Source organism: Monodelphis domestica, chromosome 5, assembly GCF_027887165.1.
Source record: "Monodelphis domestica isolate mMonDom1 chromosome 5, mMonDom1.pri, whole genome shotgun sequence".
Taxonomy (NCBI): Eukaryota; Metazoa; Chordata; class Mammalia; order Didelphimorphia; family Didelphidae; genus Monodelphis; species Monodelphis domestica.
The window spans coordinates 298,982,101-298,996,599 of record NC_077231.1 but is presented as its reverse complement, the minus strand read 5'-3'; the positions used below and the strand labels follow the sequence as shown (position 1 = coordinate 298,996,599).

At 38.0% G+C, this 14,499-nt stretch overlaps 1 long non-coding RNA gene across 1 annotated transcript in view; it reads left to right on the top strand.

Annotated features, from left to right (window-relative positions):
- The window catches only part of LOC103092011 (uncharacterized), a 49,332-nt gene extending 38,435 nt beyond the window's left edge, over positions 1-10,897 (top strand). Inside the window, exons 3-4 of the long non-coding RNA XR_473610.3 lie at positions 4,543-4,684; positions 9,747-10,897. This is a non-coding gene — a long non-coding RNA (uncharacterized LOC103092011). The remainder of the gene's footprint in view (positions 1-4,542; positions 4,685-9,746) is intronic.
- Positions 10,898-14,499: the final 3,602 nt, after the last annotated feature.

The window sequence follows — 14,499 nt, the reverse complement described above, 5'->3', positions numbered from 1 at the left end:
CCTGACATTTAAAGCTTTTCTTGCTTATCTTCAACTTACTATTGTTGCTTCATACATGCCACATTCCCACACAATATGACTAACAGTTATTCTCTAAATTTGATATATCATCTCCCACCTTCATAATATTTCTGTTTCAGCTTCCTGTTACCCATTTTCATTTCATTGTTTCCAATATGAAAATCGTTCACCATAGCAAAGAATGAAAGAAGAAATTTGTGCATTCCTGTCATCTTTACCACACAGGGAAGTGATTCAATCCTCTTTTCTTCAGACTTGCCCTTGACCTTAGTTTAGCTAAGAAAAAATGACCCCCCAAATATTAGTTTTTATAATTTATCGCTATCCCCAGCTCATTTGGAGTGTTATCACATCCCCAAGAGCTTTTTATCTCTTCTGTAGCCTTCTTTTATTAGCTGTTTTTGCTTCCATCTTCTATATTTTAATTTAATCTAAACTGTAGCCCTAAAGAAGAGATACAAGAAAACAACTCACTCAACTCTTTTCCATAGGTTGTTCTGGAGATACTTAAAAATGTAGAACATAAGATAGCAGATTTTTCCCAAGGATTGTTCAGTTTTACTGAAATTTTTAACTTCTTTCTCTTTTTCCTTTTTAAATTCTTTATTATAAGAGATGACTCTCTCTGGGTTGAGGGATGATGGCAGAGGAAAGTCTAGGAGATGTAAAAAAAATCAATTATTTTTCACAAATCTATGCCAAAAAATGATTCCCCTTTGCATCTACATTAGTTTTTCTTCTGGAGAACTTCTCATCATTCTCATGCTTATTTCTCCTGTCAAATTTTATCCTATTGGATCTTATACATTTTCTTTCTAACAATTTTTAAACCTACTACCCTTAAATTTAGAATGGATGTCAGAGTAGGTAGTAGGTCTGCTGTTCCTCTACTTCATCAAGAATTCTTACTCCTTACATTCCCATTGTTTTAACTTTAGTAACCAGCTCTTACTTGCTGGTGGGAAAAGGCCCAGGATACCTGTTTTACTTCCTCCACATTCTGAAGAATAAACTCATCATTAAGAAAAGTCAAGAATGTTCCAACTCCTCTGCTCTTGGCAGCAAGTGAGCTCCAGCTGATACCCAGATGATGAAAGTCCCCCTTCCCTATTTTGTTTTCCAATTCCAATTGGTGAGGTGACCTGAACTCCTTGTCTCCTCTTTAGGTGGTTTATAATAGACACCTGCAAAAATATTGCTTGTGTTTCTCCATCTGGTAATCTTCAACCAACTGGTCACCATCATGCTTCCCCTCCAGCCCAATTCCTAGATTTCCTTCTATAAGTAAATCATCTAAATATATAATGCTACTCCTACCCACTCCACTTTATGTAGTCTATTTCTTTGGTATAGGCTTCCACATCTATGGAAATTTATCCTATTATTATAGCTAGAGAGCTGAACTTGAATTCAGGAAGACCTGATGAGCGGAGGGACAGTTTTGAACATTCCAAAGAGCCACTCAGAACATCAGTATCTAGCTCCCTTGCTCTTTCAGAAGAGACTCTCAGCTACTCTGCAAGCAGTCATCATGGTAGTCAAACATTGAATTTTTTTTTAACTTGACAAAAAGCAGGGAACAGGTTTATGCCTGAATCCTCCACCCAACTGTCTAGAATTATTCCCTCTCTAGTAGGCACTAAGTCATTAAGAAAGGTCCTTCCTTTCCTCTGGAGCTATATAGGAAAGGTATTGCCTGCTCCTGGCCATGTGTGCTTCTCTCTTTCTCTGATCTCTGGTGCTAGCTCTGTCTCATTTTAAGCATCTCTATTCTGGTGTCAATCCCTCATTGCACATGCCTCTCTGTATATGGTCAAGCTGCTCTACAGATCTTCCTGCATTGAAGTGTCCTTTCCATGGTCTCTGTGATCCTGCTTATAGCCTGAATCCAATCCCTTCTCATCAATGTGCCATGGTGGCCGCATGGATTGGGAGGAAGGAACTTCCTAGAATAAGCAGAGAGGGACATTCCCACCTGCTCATTACTTTATTTTGTACCTTAGGCATATATATTCCATGTTTAGAATGTTTTAGTAGCAGAAGATGTAACCAAGAATCTTGGTGATGTTGTAACCCTCATTCCATAGGAGAAGGGTCAAAAGGCATCCCCCCCCCAAAAAAAAATTAACTGCAAAAGTAAGCAATGCTAGAGATACCTGCTTGTCTATTTTCTTTAATTCAGTCAAAGCTTGTCTTATTTGGGCAAATGATATGCTAGAATGGTGTCACAGGGCAAAAAGCAAACTCTACAGGCAAACAGGAATTCTTTTGAAGGGAGGTCCAGAGAGCTTACATGCTCTCAATGAAAGAGCACACTAATTAAAGTGACCCTAGCAAGGACAAAGTCAATGCACAAAATCACTCACCCCAAAGGTGACAAATTTCATCTCTGTATAGATAACCTGTTTTCTTCTTCTGATTCAGAATCATTAGCTATCCTGGTAAACCCTTTAGGGAAAGAATTGGAACAATCTGCTATATCAGAGGGGGCCATTGAGAGCTTTTCTGTTTGACTCAAACTCTATCGACTCTATACACTGTAGGATCTATTTTGCAGAAAGAGAGAGAGGTCAAAAAATTACAAAGGACGCTGTCATCAGCAATCGAAGACACCATCAATGGCACTTCATGCTGTTTCCTTCTGAGACACTTCTTGCTTCTCTTAATGGCCCATTGACAATCTCAGGATTCCAGGGAGAATTTAATTATTCTATATTTCATCCTGCCCTCAATTTTGCCTTCAGGAAAAAAAGACATTTATTGATCATATTATTTCTGACAGTGGAATGATGAAATGTGAATTGATGCTATCCACACATATGTATACAATAATTTAACATGTTCTATGCACACAAAGGTCGATTATTTTAATTCCTGAAGTAGTATCCTATATGTGTATATTTGAACATGTGTCTGGATTTATAGGTTTACAATCAATGGCTTACAGTTGTTTTAATACTTTAGTAGACCCATAATTTCATCAAGGTGAGTGCCCTCTCCAGTCATAAGGATTATAGCTTGTTCATGCTTGCCCATGATGGGAACCTCCTGCTTGTATCTCCCCATAAATTCTCAAAAGTGGGTACATCTAGAAGGCTGGGGGCAGGAGGAGGTCTTGCTCTTGATTTCTTGACATAGCCCATTGCATCTTGACATAGACATATTGATGAAGCCCACAAACTTCCATCTGTTATTGCTTGATTTTTACTACATCACCTACTTTCCTGCTCATTCATCTCTTTGATGATATCTTTAGTCCTGCTTTTATATAGACAAATTCTCATTCAATTTCACTGTTGAGAAACAAATGACTCATATTTTTATTAAGGTTAACTCTCAGGTTAACTCCATTAAATTTATTAAATACCAGGACATATTCCACCACAGATTATTGTTACCTAATCAAAAGAATCTTAAAATTATTTATAGCATTTATTGATCTGTCGTTAACCCCAAATTTAATAAAAACCCAGGGAAAATGGTACAGGGAGGGGGAAGGTATTTGATTTGGGTCAGAGGATCTGGGTTCAAAATTCAATTCTGCCTCATTTTATGCAATATTGACAAAAGCAGCTTGGTATAGTGATATGAACATTGGTTGTGGAGACAAAGGACCTGGGTTCAGATTTGACCTCTGACACTGCTTCAGTGACCTAAGGCATGTCATTGAATCTCCCCAAGCCTGTTTCCGCATCTGTGAAATGAGTGAGTTTAACTAGGAGGCTCCAAGGTTCTTTCCTGTTCTAAGTCTATGAGCCTATGAAAGTCAGTTGATCTCTCTAGACCTCTAGTTCTTTGTCTATAAAATTAGGGAATTGAACTAGAGAGCTTATATAGTGTATTCTGGGGCAGCTCAGAGGCACAATGGATAGAGCTCTGGGGCTAGAGTCAGAAAGATAAATCTTCCTGGGTTCAAATCTGGCCTTGGACTATGTGAAACTGGGCAAGACAGACAATTAACCCTGTTGGCCTCAGTTTCCTCATCTACAAAATGAGCTAGAGAAGGAAACTGACAAATTACTGCAATATCTTTGCCAAAAAAATCCCTAAAGGGTCCTGAAGAGTTGGACATGAATGAAAAACAACTGAATCTATTCTAGCTCCAAAAATATGATTACGGGTTTAATGAGCAAAAATAGATGAGCTTGACACAACTCCTAAGCTTTTGTGGCTTCAATGGTCTCTGCATCTAACATACACTCTGACTCTACAATGAAACATGTATTTTCTGGATATAGCAATGGAGGAATTGACTTTATGTGTATTTTGTTACTTGGGATTTGGTTTTCCCTTTTTGCCAGTGAAAGACAAGAGGGAAAGGAAAACAATTTTTAATTAAAAAATCAAGTACTCAGTACTTTTAACACCAAATTTAATAGTAACAGACTTATTTCATGTGCAATCCTGGTCTTAAGTGATATCAAACAGGGCTGTGTCCTAGCACCCTTTCATTTTCTTCTCTCTGTATGCAGAAAAAGAGAGGTTCATACATGAATTTCATGTCCTCTTCCTATAACACAGAAAAAGACAAGCAATCTCCATTAGACTGGTGACGCCATCTTATTTCCCTGGAAAAGAAGCATGGATATATTGGCTTTTGGATATCAGAAGGAGCAGCCCAACCCTGATTGTGCCCAGTAGAATGTGAGCTCCTTGATGAAAGGTACTCTTTTTCATTCTTCTTAGCTGTCTCCAGCACCTAGCAATATTTTGCAAATTATAACTGTTCAATGAAAACTTGTCATGTTTTTTGTGAGGGGAGGGGTCTGGATTTGATTTCATTAGCATGGGAAACTCTCTGTAGTGAGAAAATGTCTCTTATCAACTCAGATCAGCATATGTTTTGCAACCTAGAGCCTTAGAGAGTTGCCAGAGGGCATTGTGACTTGATGATGAGATTTTCCCACAATTACCCAGCCAATCTCTACCAGTGACAAGACTTGAAACCAGATATTTCTAACTCAAGGCCAGTTCTCTATCAACAACCCCCAAGCTGTATCTCTGTTGGATTGATTATGCAAATGAAAATCATTCTATTTGGAAGATATTCCCCAACATGTCAACAGTCCATCATAACCTTCCTTAATAGGGGAATTCATCCAACTATTTAGTGGTACAATTTGTGGCTAGCCCATATTATTGGATGAATCAATGAGTCAATTGACAAGACAACAAATAAATTACCAGATGCATACAAGAAATATATAAATATATGGAAAGCAATCTCAGAAGCAAGTAATCTCACAGAGTCACAGAGGTTGGGTGACTAGGAGTATTGTGTGTCCCTAAATAAAATAGGGAACCTGGGAAGAGATGATGTTTTAGACCTTCTAAGTTTGAGGTGTGTAAGGGACATTCTGTTTGAGATATCTGATAGGTATTTGGTAATGCAGGACTGTGGCTCAGGAGAAAGATCAGTACTAGATATATTCATCCCGAAGTAATCTGCATGGGATAATAATTGATCCCATGGGAGCTGATGAGATGACAAAGCAGAATAATATAGAAGAAGAGAAAAAAATGAAATAGGAAAGGGGCTTAGGGGAAGCCTGTGATTTTAGAACTTGCCATAAATGAAGAACCAGCAATAGAGACTCAAGACTGATCAAAATGATAAGAGGAACACCTGGACAGAGAAGTATGACAAAAAACAAAAGCAAAAAGATTCAGGAGGGGAAGGAGATCAAAAGTGGCAAATTCTAGAGAAGTGAAGAAGGATGGGAATTGAGAAAAGGACATTAGATTTGGCAGTTAACAGATAACTGTTAAATTGAAAGAGGAAATTTTTCAGCTGAATAAAGTCAAATTTCAAAAGATTTAAAAGAGTGAGTTGTAAGTATTTAGTGTGGATAGTTTCCTGAGGACATTGGCTAAAAGGAAGAAGAGATAGAGAGGATACTAGCTAGGTGTGATGGGTAATGTCAAGAGAGAAGTTTTTAAGGATGGGGAAAACACAGATGCTCATAGGCATCAGGGAAGGAACCAATAGAAACAGAGATTTGTTGACAAGATGGATATGTGAGGTGAGTGAGAGTAAGGCATCAAGGCTGACACTGAGGTCTCAAACCCAGGTACTTCGAAGGATTGTGGTACCCTTGATAGAAACTGGCAGATTGTGGAGAGGGGTAGATTTGTCAATATAGATTATTTGTTCCATTTTGAACATGTTGCATTTGAAATATTATAGGATATTTAGATCAAAATGTCCAGCAATCAGTTGGTGATTAAAAGAGAACTCAGGAAGGAGATTTGAACCTACCACATAAGAGGGATCAACAAGGTCTCTGAGAGAGAGAGTAGAATGATAATAGAAGAGGTCTAAGGCTAGAGTCTTGGAGTACACTCACAGCTAGAGGAGTGTGCAAGTGAATGGTGATTTGAGAGACAGACAGATGGACAGAGACAGAGAGAAAGGAGAGAGACAGAAAAGAAAAAGAAGGAGAGAGGGAGAGACAGAATAATATCTGGAAGGATGGGAGAGTCAAAGAAATGACATACTGCCAAGATGCAAGGACAAAGCCTGAGAGAGATTCAGTGGTCTTTTTTCAGTTGCTGAAGTTACTTTTTACTTGAAGAAAAATCTAAATCTCTTAGACATGATTCAAAACTGAAATAAAACTTTGGATCCCCATTGTATATGGCAAGGAATAAATTTGACTCTCATTTTAAGCAGCAACATGAACAAACATCATCACCATAGATCAGTTTTTTAATGTGATAATGAACTACCAACAGCTAACTTTTGACATCTGCAATTTAGAAGGGAAAACCCACTGAACCCACTGTTTCCCATCACCTCCATTTGTCCATATAGATCCTCCAAGTAATATCTATCTCGGTATTGTTAGGAAGAAAACATACAGATGAAGAAATACTTCTATCTTGTTCTCTTAGCCATACAAAGAGATGGTCTGCACCGGGGTATAATTTCATGTGTAGCTGTAAGCCTTTAGAAAGAGGTAGTACAGAACATCATTTTGGTGACTTTTAGGCTCTTTTGCCCAATGTTCTTTCTGCTAAGATCTAAAAGACTGATTTCTTTTGAAGTTAGTTTCAGGATAAAAAGTTTGCTTCTACAATGTAAGTTGTCTTTCATCATAAAATGGAAGCTGGCTCATAAGACAAAATATCTCCCTTTCTTCCTTGGATACAGGAAATGTGAAGTTGTATTTTCTAAATGACCATTTATATTAAAAGACTTATTCCAGGCTGATGGCAGCATCTACTTACCCCATTCTCTTTAAATGGTTCCAGTTTGAGTTTAATCCTTCCTTGTCCTATTCTGCACTGTCTAATGTTAGAAGTTGTCTAAAATTCTTCTGATAGGCAAAGGTAAAATCCCTAAAAACATTTTAAATAATAATAATAGTTTAAAGAATTTGCCACATTGAGATGAACATTCATCAACAGTGGAAAAGAGAGTCATAATCTATAATACTATTCAAATAAATATCAATGACCAAATGAACCAACTAACAAGCATTTATTAAGCATCTTCTATAACCAAGCACTGGGCTAGGGATTGATGATACAAGGACAAAAGTTGACAGCCCCTGCCCTTCAGGAGCTTGTATTCTTTTGTAGGAGACAAAAGGACCTATAGAGGTAATCAAAGGAAAATTCAAGATGATGAGGGGAAGTGGCACTGGCAGGGCAGGTATTAAGAAAGGGTTCATATAGAAAGTGTCTTTTGAACTAAATCTTAAAGCAGACAGAATTCTGAGTGGCAGAATGAGGAGGGAAGGGGGGTAGAGTCTAAAAAGTCAGGAAGAGAAGAGATAGGAGAGTTTCTTATATAAAGAAGAGCAAGAAGATCAATTTGATTGGACAATAAAATATGTGATGATGGGAAGTAATGGGTAATAAGGGTAGAAAGGAAGGTTAGGGATAAGTTGGAAAGGCTTTGGGTTTGTTTATTTTTCACTTACCATATTTGAAACTCCTTATAGGGGGATTTTATATTTGTTTTTAGAGATAAATAGGGAACTCTTGGAATTTATAGAGTAGGATTATTACATGGTAACACCTATGATTTAGGAAAAATCACTTTGGAAGGGATAGCTTGGTGGCTCAGTGGATTGAGAGTCAGTCCTAGAACTGGGAGATCCTGGGTTCAAATTTGACCTCAGATATTTCCCAGCTGTGTGACCCTGGGCAAATCACTTAACCCCCATTGCCTAGCCCTTACTGCTCTTCTGCCTTGGAACTGAAACCTATATTGATTCTAAGACAGAAAGAAGGTAAAGATTTTTTTAAAAAAAGATCACTTTGCCAGCTGGAAAGATTATGTATTGGAATGAATTAAGGCAGAAGCCAATTAGGAGGCTATATCCATAAACTAGGAAAGAAATGATCATAGCCTAAGGAAAGGATAAAGGTTTTGTAAGTAGAGAGAAAGAGACTTTTGTGATATTGTGGAGTAGAACGAATATATTTGACCTTTGATTGAGTACATGAAATGAAGGCAAATGAGCAACAGAAAATAATACCTTACACAAGAACTAATGGAAAAATAGCAGTGCCCTTGACAAAAAAATAATCCCCCCAAAATGGCCGGGAAGCCCACAGGTCCAAGACCCCAAAATAAATTAGACTGAACTTAAAATAAATTATGTTCCTAGAAAGTATGAATATTAATATTAATTAAAATTTTAGCCCAAAAGAATAACATTCTACTTCTCTAAGCTTCTAAGAGTCAAAGCCATTAGATGTATCATGAGTATGGTAAAGATAATCCAAAATAAAATTAAATGTTGATTAAAATGACTACATATCCCCTTAAAGATATTTCAACATTTTTACTAGAGTGAAGAATTAGCTTCATGAATTCAGATCCATAGGAAAGGAGAGGTGATCCAGTGTCAGAAGACCGGCAGTCTTGAGGAAAAATCTGAATTTTTAGGTATTTAAATGAATTCAACTTTTATCACTTAGATGCAGATAGTTACTAGGACTGAGTTAACAATGTATGTCTAATTCCAGGTCCCAGGGGACATGGACTTTTCAAATTAAGAGAGATCTTTAATTAGCATATTAATTGTTTGTTTACAAATGAATACTACTCACCCTGCTTAAGGATGTTTTAAAAGTTTGCCTTCTTAAATAGTTCTAACATTTATTCAAAAATACTGTTTGCTGTGAAGCTAGATGGCTCAGTGGATAAAGAGACAGACCAAAAGATGGGTAGTCCTGGGTTCAAATTTAGTCTCAGATACTTTCTAGCTGCATGACCCTGGACAAATCATTTTACTCCAATTGCTTAGCACTTGGCATTCTTCTGTCTTAGAACCAACACTTAATATTGATTCTTCCATCTGGAAGGTCAAGTATTGGGTTTTTTGTTTTGTTTTGTTTTTTAATAGTTTGCATCAAGGAGGAGAGGGGCTTGCTTTATAGTTATATTTAGTTTGATTAAAATATCCTTTATTTAGTAGATATACAAAAAAAAAAAAGTGGCACCCTAGGACACTAACTTGAGCTTTTCCTGACATCAAGGATTTTGTATGCAGTACTCTTCCAGGGGGCTGCTACCTTAAGAAAGTCTCTCCTTATCACTTCTACAAATTGTATACCTGTAGTCAAATACAGAAGACAAAGCTGATTGAAAGTTCTTATTTAGAGTTCTAAAATCCATTCCATATACCTCCATGTTGTCAATCCAATCCAGACTCATCATGGTCCTATTTGTAAAATCTGCCTTCTTTGTTTTACTCTGTTTCCAACAGATCCAAGTTCTTTAAACTTTCCTGGTCCAGGAGAAAGTATAAAGTGTCCTTTGCTGACCCGACTCAAAGAGAAGATCCATGAATCTTCAGAGTCCACAAGCCATCTGCCTAAAAGATCTCTACTCTGGCATAAGTCTTTACTATTTTCTGACTTTTCCTTCTAACTTCAATTCAATCCAACAAACATCTATTATATTTCTACTAAATACAAGGTCCTGAGACCCAACGATAAAAATGAAACTGTCCCTATTCTCAAAACACTTACTTTCTATTGGGGGATCCAGCACCAAGCACCCCACAGAGTGGCCCCATAACGAATGCTTTTTGTTTGACTATTTTGTGGACACAGATAAGTAAATACAAAGTTTATATTTTAAAAAATCAAAGAAATTTGAAGTTCAAGAAAACATCAACAATTGGGGGAATCAGGAAAGACTTCTTATAGGTGGGAACCCCAGAGCAATGCTTGAAAGAAAGCTAAAAATCCAAGGAAGCAAAAGTAATTTCTGCCTTTCCTCTCCTTCACTTTATATGCACTGGTTCCACTCTCTTTAGCTTCTTACCAGAAAGGTGGCTACTCAGTTGGTCACTGGAAGGTGAGTGACTAAAAGAATGTGTAATGATGGGGAAAAGACCATTTTCTAAGAAAGGCAATAAAAACCCAGACTCAAATGCAACCTAGTTCCATCAAAGTAAAGAACTAACATAAAGCAGCCATGCTGTGACCTCAGACAGGCAAAATATAATTGGGAGTTAATTTGCCATGAAAATCTTAATATGTGAACTCACAGATGAATGGTTTAGAAAAGCAACAGGAGTAATGGTCATCATAGATACACTGTCAAAACAACAGTGACAAGAATCCTTTGACTCTCCAGTGGCAATAAGTCACTGGGAAAGTGCCAGATCAGGTAAAGTTCTTATTTATAAAGTTATCTGATGATTTCTAATGCTTGAAATGGGTCCATTTTAATTGTCTATAAGCATGAAAATAGAAATGAGGAGCAGGAGACAGCTGGAATTGTACTGTAATCCCTATTTTCTACCAACTCTGACAACTACAAAGCCATGTCTTTAAAGTTTGGGGGTTATTTTATGTGACTGACATTTTCTTATGCTATTATTAAATTCCTCACACATTTTTCCATTAGGTGCAGCATCTATGCTAGGTGACTTGCTCAACTGAGTTCCCAGGGTTACTCGTCTCCACAACTTGACTCTTAAATTGTCAGGGCTAGTTTTCTCTTAAATCTATAGCCAGCTCTTTTCTCTACCGCCAAAGGTCCCATTCCACAAAGCTGCCATCTCCCTCAAGTTTGGGGTGTGTGTTTGATCCCTTAAATAAGCCTTGAACTCTCTCCAACTGATGAACTCTCCAACTGGATGTGTTATTTCCCTCCAGATGTTGTAGTTAGTTTGACCTGGTTACTACATCAAAAACTCATCTTCTACGATTAAAGCCTATTATTACATCAGCTAATTTGAGAGACAAGAGTCAAAATCCCTCCCTTACTACTGTATTATTACCCTCATTTTACAGATGAGAGAACTGACATTCTGAACCCCATTAAGTGACTCTCTCAGGTTACAAAGGCAGTAAATGGTACTCTACCAGATTGTTTCTCTATAATTTAATCCAATCTGACAAAATATGGCAAAGAAGATAAGGTAATGAATGGGCTAAGAATCATGAAGACCTGAGTTTAAATCTTACTAAGATGCTTGCTTTTGGGGTGATCCTAGGAAAGTCACTTAATTTCTCTGTGCCTCAGTTTTCTCATCTATAAAAGTGAGGAGGTAGGTTGGACTCACTGGCCCATAAGGTGTAAGAGTTAAAATGGTTGGAGCCATAAACTTTAATAATTAAATTAGTTGTGGTCATAAATTGTAGTGATTAAAATAGTGGAAGACTTAAATTGTAGTAGATATAAGAGTGGTTAAATAAGTTGTGACCGCAGGAAATATGTTTTCACTACAGTATTTTGTTTTTAAATCAAATATAAGGTGGTTGCCAGGGAAATATTCCCAATCATTCAAATATACCCAAGTCAGCTGGGTTTTATAGAGATTTTAATTAATAAAAATGAGGAATTAAAGAAAAGGAGAGAGAGAGAAAAGGGAGAATAATGAGAAAAGGATAGGCCAGTCCAGGACAGCTTTGGCCAACCCAGGCCTAAACCCTTAAGAGAAAGATCAGTCAGTCCTTAATCACTCACCACAAGATCTGTCCAAGCAAGGATTCTAGTAACACCAGGCCAGCATCATCTCAGCTGCCTCCACCAGCTCAATCCTCAATCTGAATGCCTCTGAATGAATCTGAGCTCCTATTTAAAAGGCATTTTCTCCTATGTCACTTCTCACCTTCCCTAAGTCCTTATATCTACCAATCACAGTAGATGTTTTTCAAAGGACAGACCATTCTTAATTCACACCTAAGAAGCTGTAAATTTTTGAGTAATTCACACCAGGAAAGCTCTGAGTAAGTTTCTCACCTCTTTGTTCCTTGTAAATTCACAAGTTGCTTGACCTTTATAGGTACTTATCACCCTTTTGTATTAGTCCTATATAGGCATGGCCTAAAAACTTTTTGTCCCACTATAAGTATGGGTTTAAGTACTTTTCATTGTTCAGAAAGGAGTTTACCACTTTATCTTCCCCTAAGGCATGCTTAAGTATGGTGAAGTAGAGTTCTCATATTCCTGATCTAAGTAGAGTTCTCACATTCCTGATCTAAGTTACTTTCACTGTCCAAATAGGGAATGGTCCCAATGGGGAATTTTTAAGATTTACAATCCTAACCCTATGAAGTAGGGTCTGAAAATTTTTAAGGTTCACAAAGGTCTCTTAAAATTCCACACTGATGGTATTTTCTGATAATAGGAACTATCTATTGGGCACCTAGTATATGTACCATTATTCACCACACAGCAATGATTTCATTCTAAATACATCTATCAAGAAATCCAGTCTTCATTTAGAATGAAATTGCTGTGTCTTGTACATCTTCAAATAGACTCAGACAAAGAACTGTCAGCACAGAAAGTTCTGATGCACTAAATTATGGAATCTAGGATCAGAAGATCATAGGCTGCGAGCTAGAACACACCTTTCCTTCTTAGGCTATCTAGTGTAACCCCTTCATTTTAGGAATGAGGAAACTGAGGCCTATAAGCATTAAGTGACTTGTCTAAGGTCATTCAAAGAGTAAAGGACAGAACCAGAATTCAAATGCAGGTTTTCTAAATCCAAAGCCTCTCTCTATGTGTCCCACAGCCTGTCATGGAACAGAAGGGGAATCATCCTTTGACATGAGAACACTTTCAACTAGCCTTCCAAAACCCTATGCCTTCCCCCTTCTTTTTATCACCCTCCTCCCCTAATAAAATAAGTTTTAAAATTGGCTCCCTTCTGTTTCACATTATCCTCAAATCCATTTCCCAGTGACATTTTTATTATACCTACCAGAAGTGTCCTGAAATGAGCTTATGGAAAATTTTTGTCCAACACAAATTCTGCCTTTTCATTGAATAAAGTCAAGACCCCCCTGAACAGGGTAATTAATGAAGAATTAGGAACAGAGTCTACCTTGTACACTGAAAGGAATAAATGAAAATTGTACCACATACTGATGGTGGAAATGGAAAAAATGGACTGAAAGTTGCTAAACTCTTGGGGGAAGGTAATATGTGGGTGAGTATTGGGGAGGAAGGATGGTTGAGAGCAGAAGACATCCTAATTCTAATAATGAATTTTAACTCACCAAGGTGAGGTGGAGATATCAGAGAACAAAATCTATATTCCCTCATGTCCAGGTCTGTTTTTGCCTGGCACTAACAAGAGATAGAACTGGGACAAAATGTTCAGAGATCCTCTCCAAAGTTTTGAGTGTAGCTGACAGAAGTTGGGGGAAGGGTACTTATTTCTCCCCTATTCCTGTACCTCACAGTCCTCTACCAATCCTGTGTCCCCTGGAATAATTGTATCTGACCAGAAACTCCTTAAGTTCCATGATGCTCTTTGTCTGGGATCAACCCTTTCCTACTACTGTGCTACCTTACCATTGGCTACTTTACCTCCTTCTCCTCCTCCTACATCTCTATCATAGGAATTGAGTTATCAAGATCATGGGACAGACCATGGAAAGCTAGAGAGAAAGTCTCTCTGAAGAAGCTTGGGGCTAATAGTGCAACCCTACCTGACCAAAGTAGATTATTATCTCTCCTTCTGGCCTCAACAAATTAATTACCCTCCAGTAAACCAGAATATCTAGTTATAGCTCTGTGTCACACATGACCAATCACTCAATCTGCCCACTGACTCCCAGAAGGTATAGGAAAAATAAGGAAAGAGGAAGAGAGAGAGAAGAGAGAGGAGACAGGGAGAGAGACAGAGAGGGAGAGGTGGGGGAGAGGGAGAGAGAAGAGAGAGAGGAAGAGAGAGAAGAGGGAGAGGGAGAGAAAAGAGGGAGAGAGGAAGAGAGAGAGAGGGAAAGGGAGGGAGAGGGAGAGAGAAAGGAAGAGAGAAGAGGGAGAGAGAGAAGAGAGAGAGGGAGAGAGAAGAGGAAAAGAGAGAAGAGAGAGGGAGAGGGAGAGAGAGAGAGAGAGAGAGAGCGAGAGAGAGAGAGAGAGAGAGAGAGAGAGAAAGAGAGGAGGGAGAGAGAGAGAGGAAGGAGGGAGGGAGAGAGAATGGAGAGAGAGACAGACAGACAGACAGACAGACAGACAGACAGAGAACACCCATACAGATGTACCAA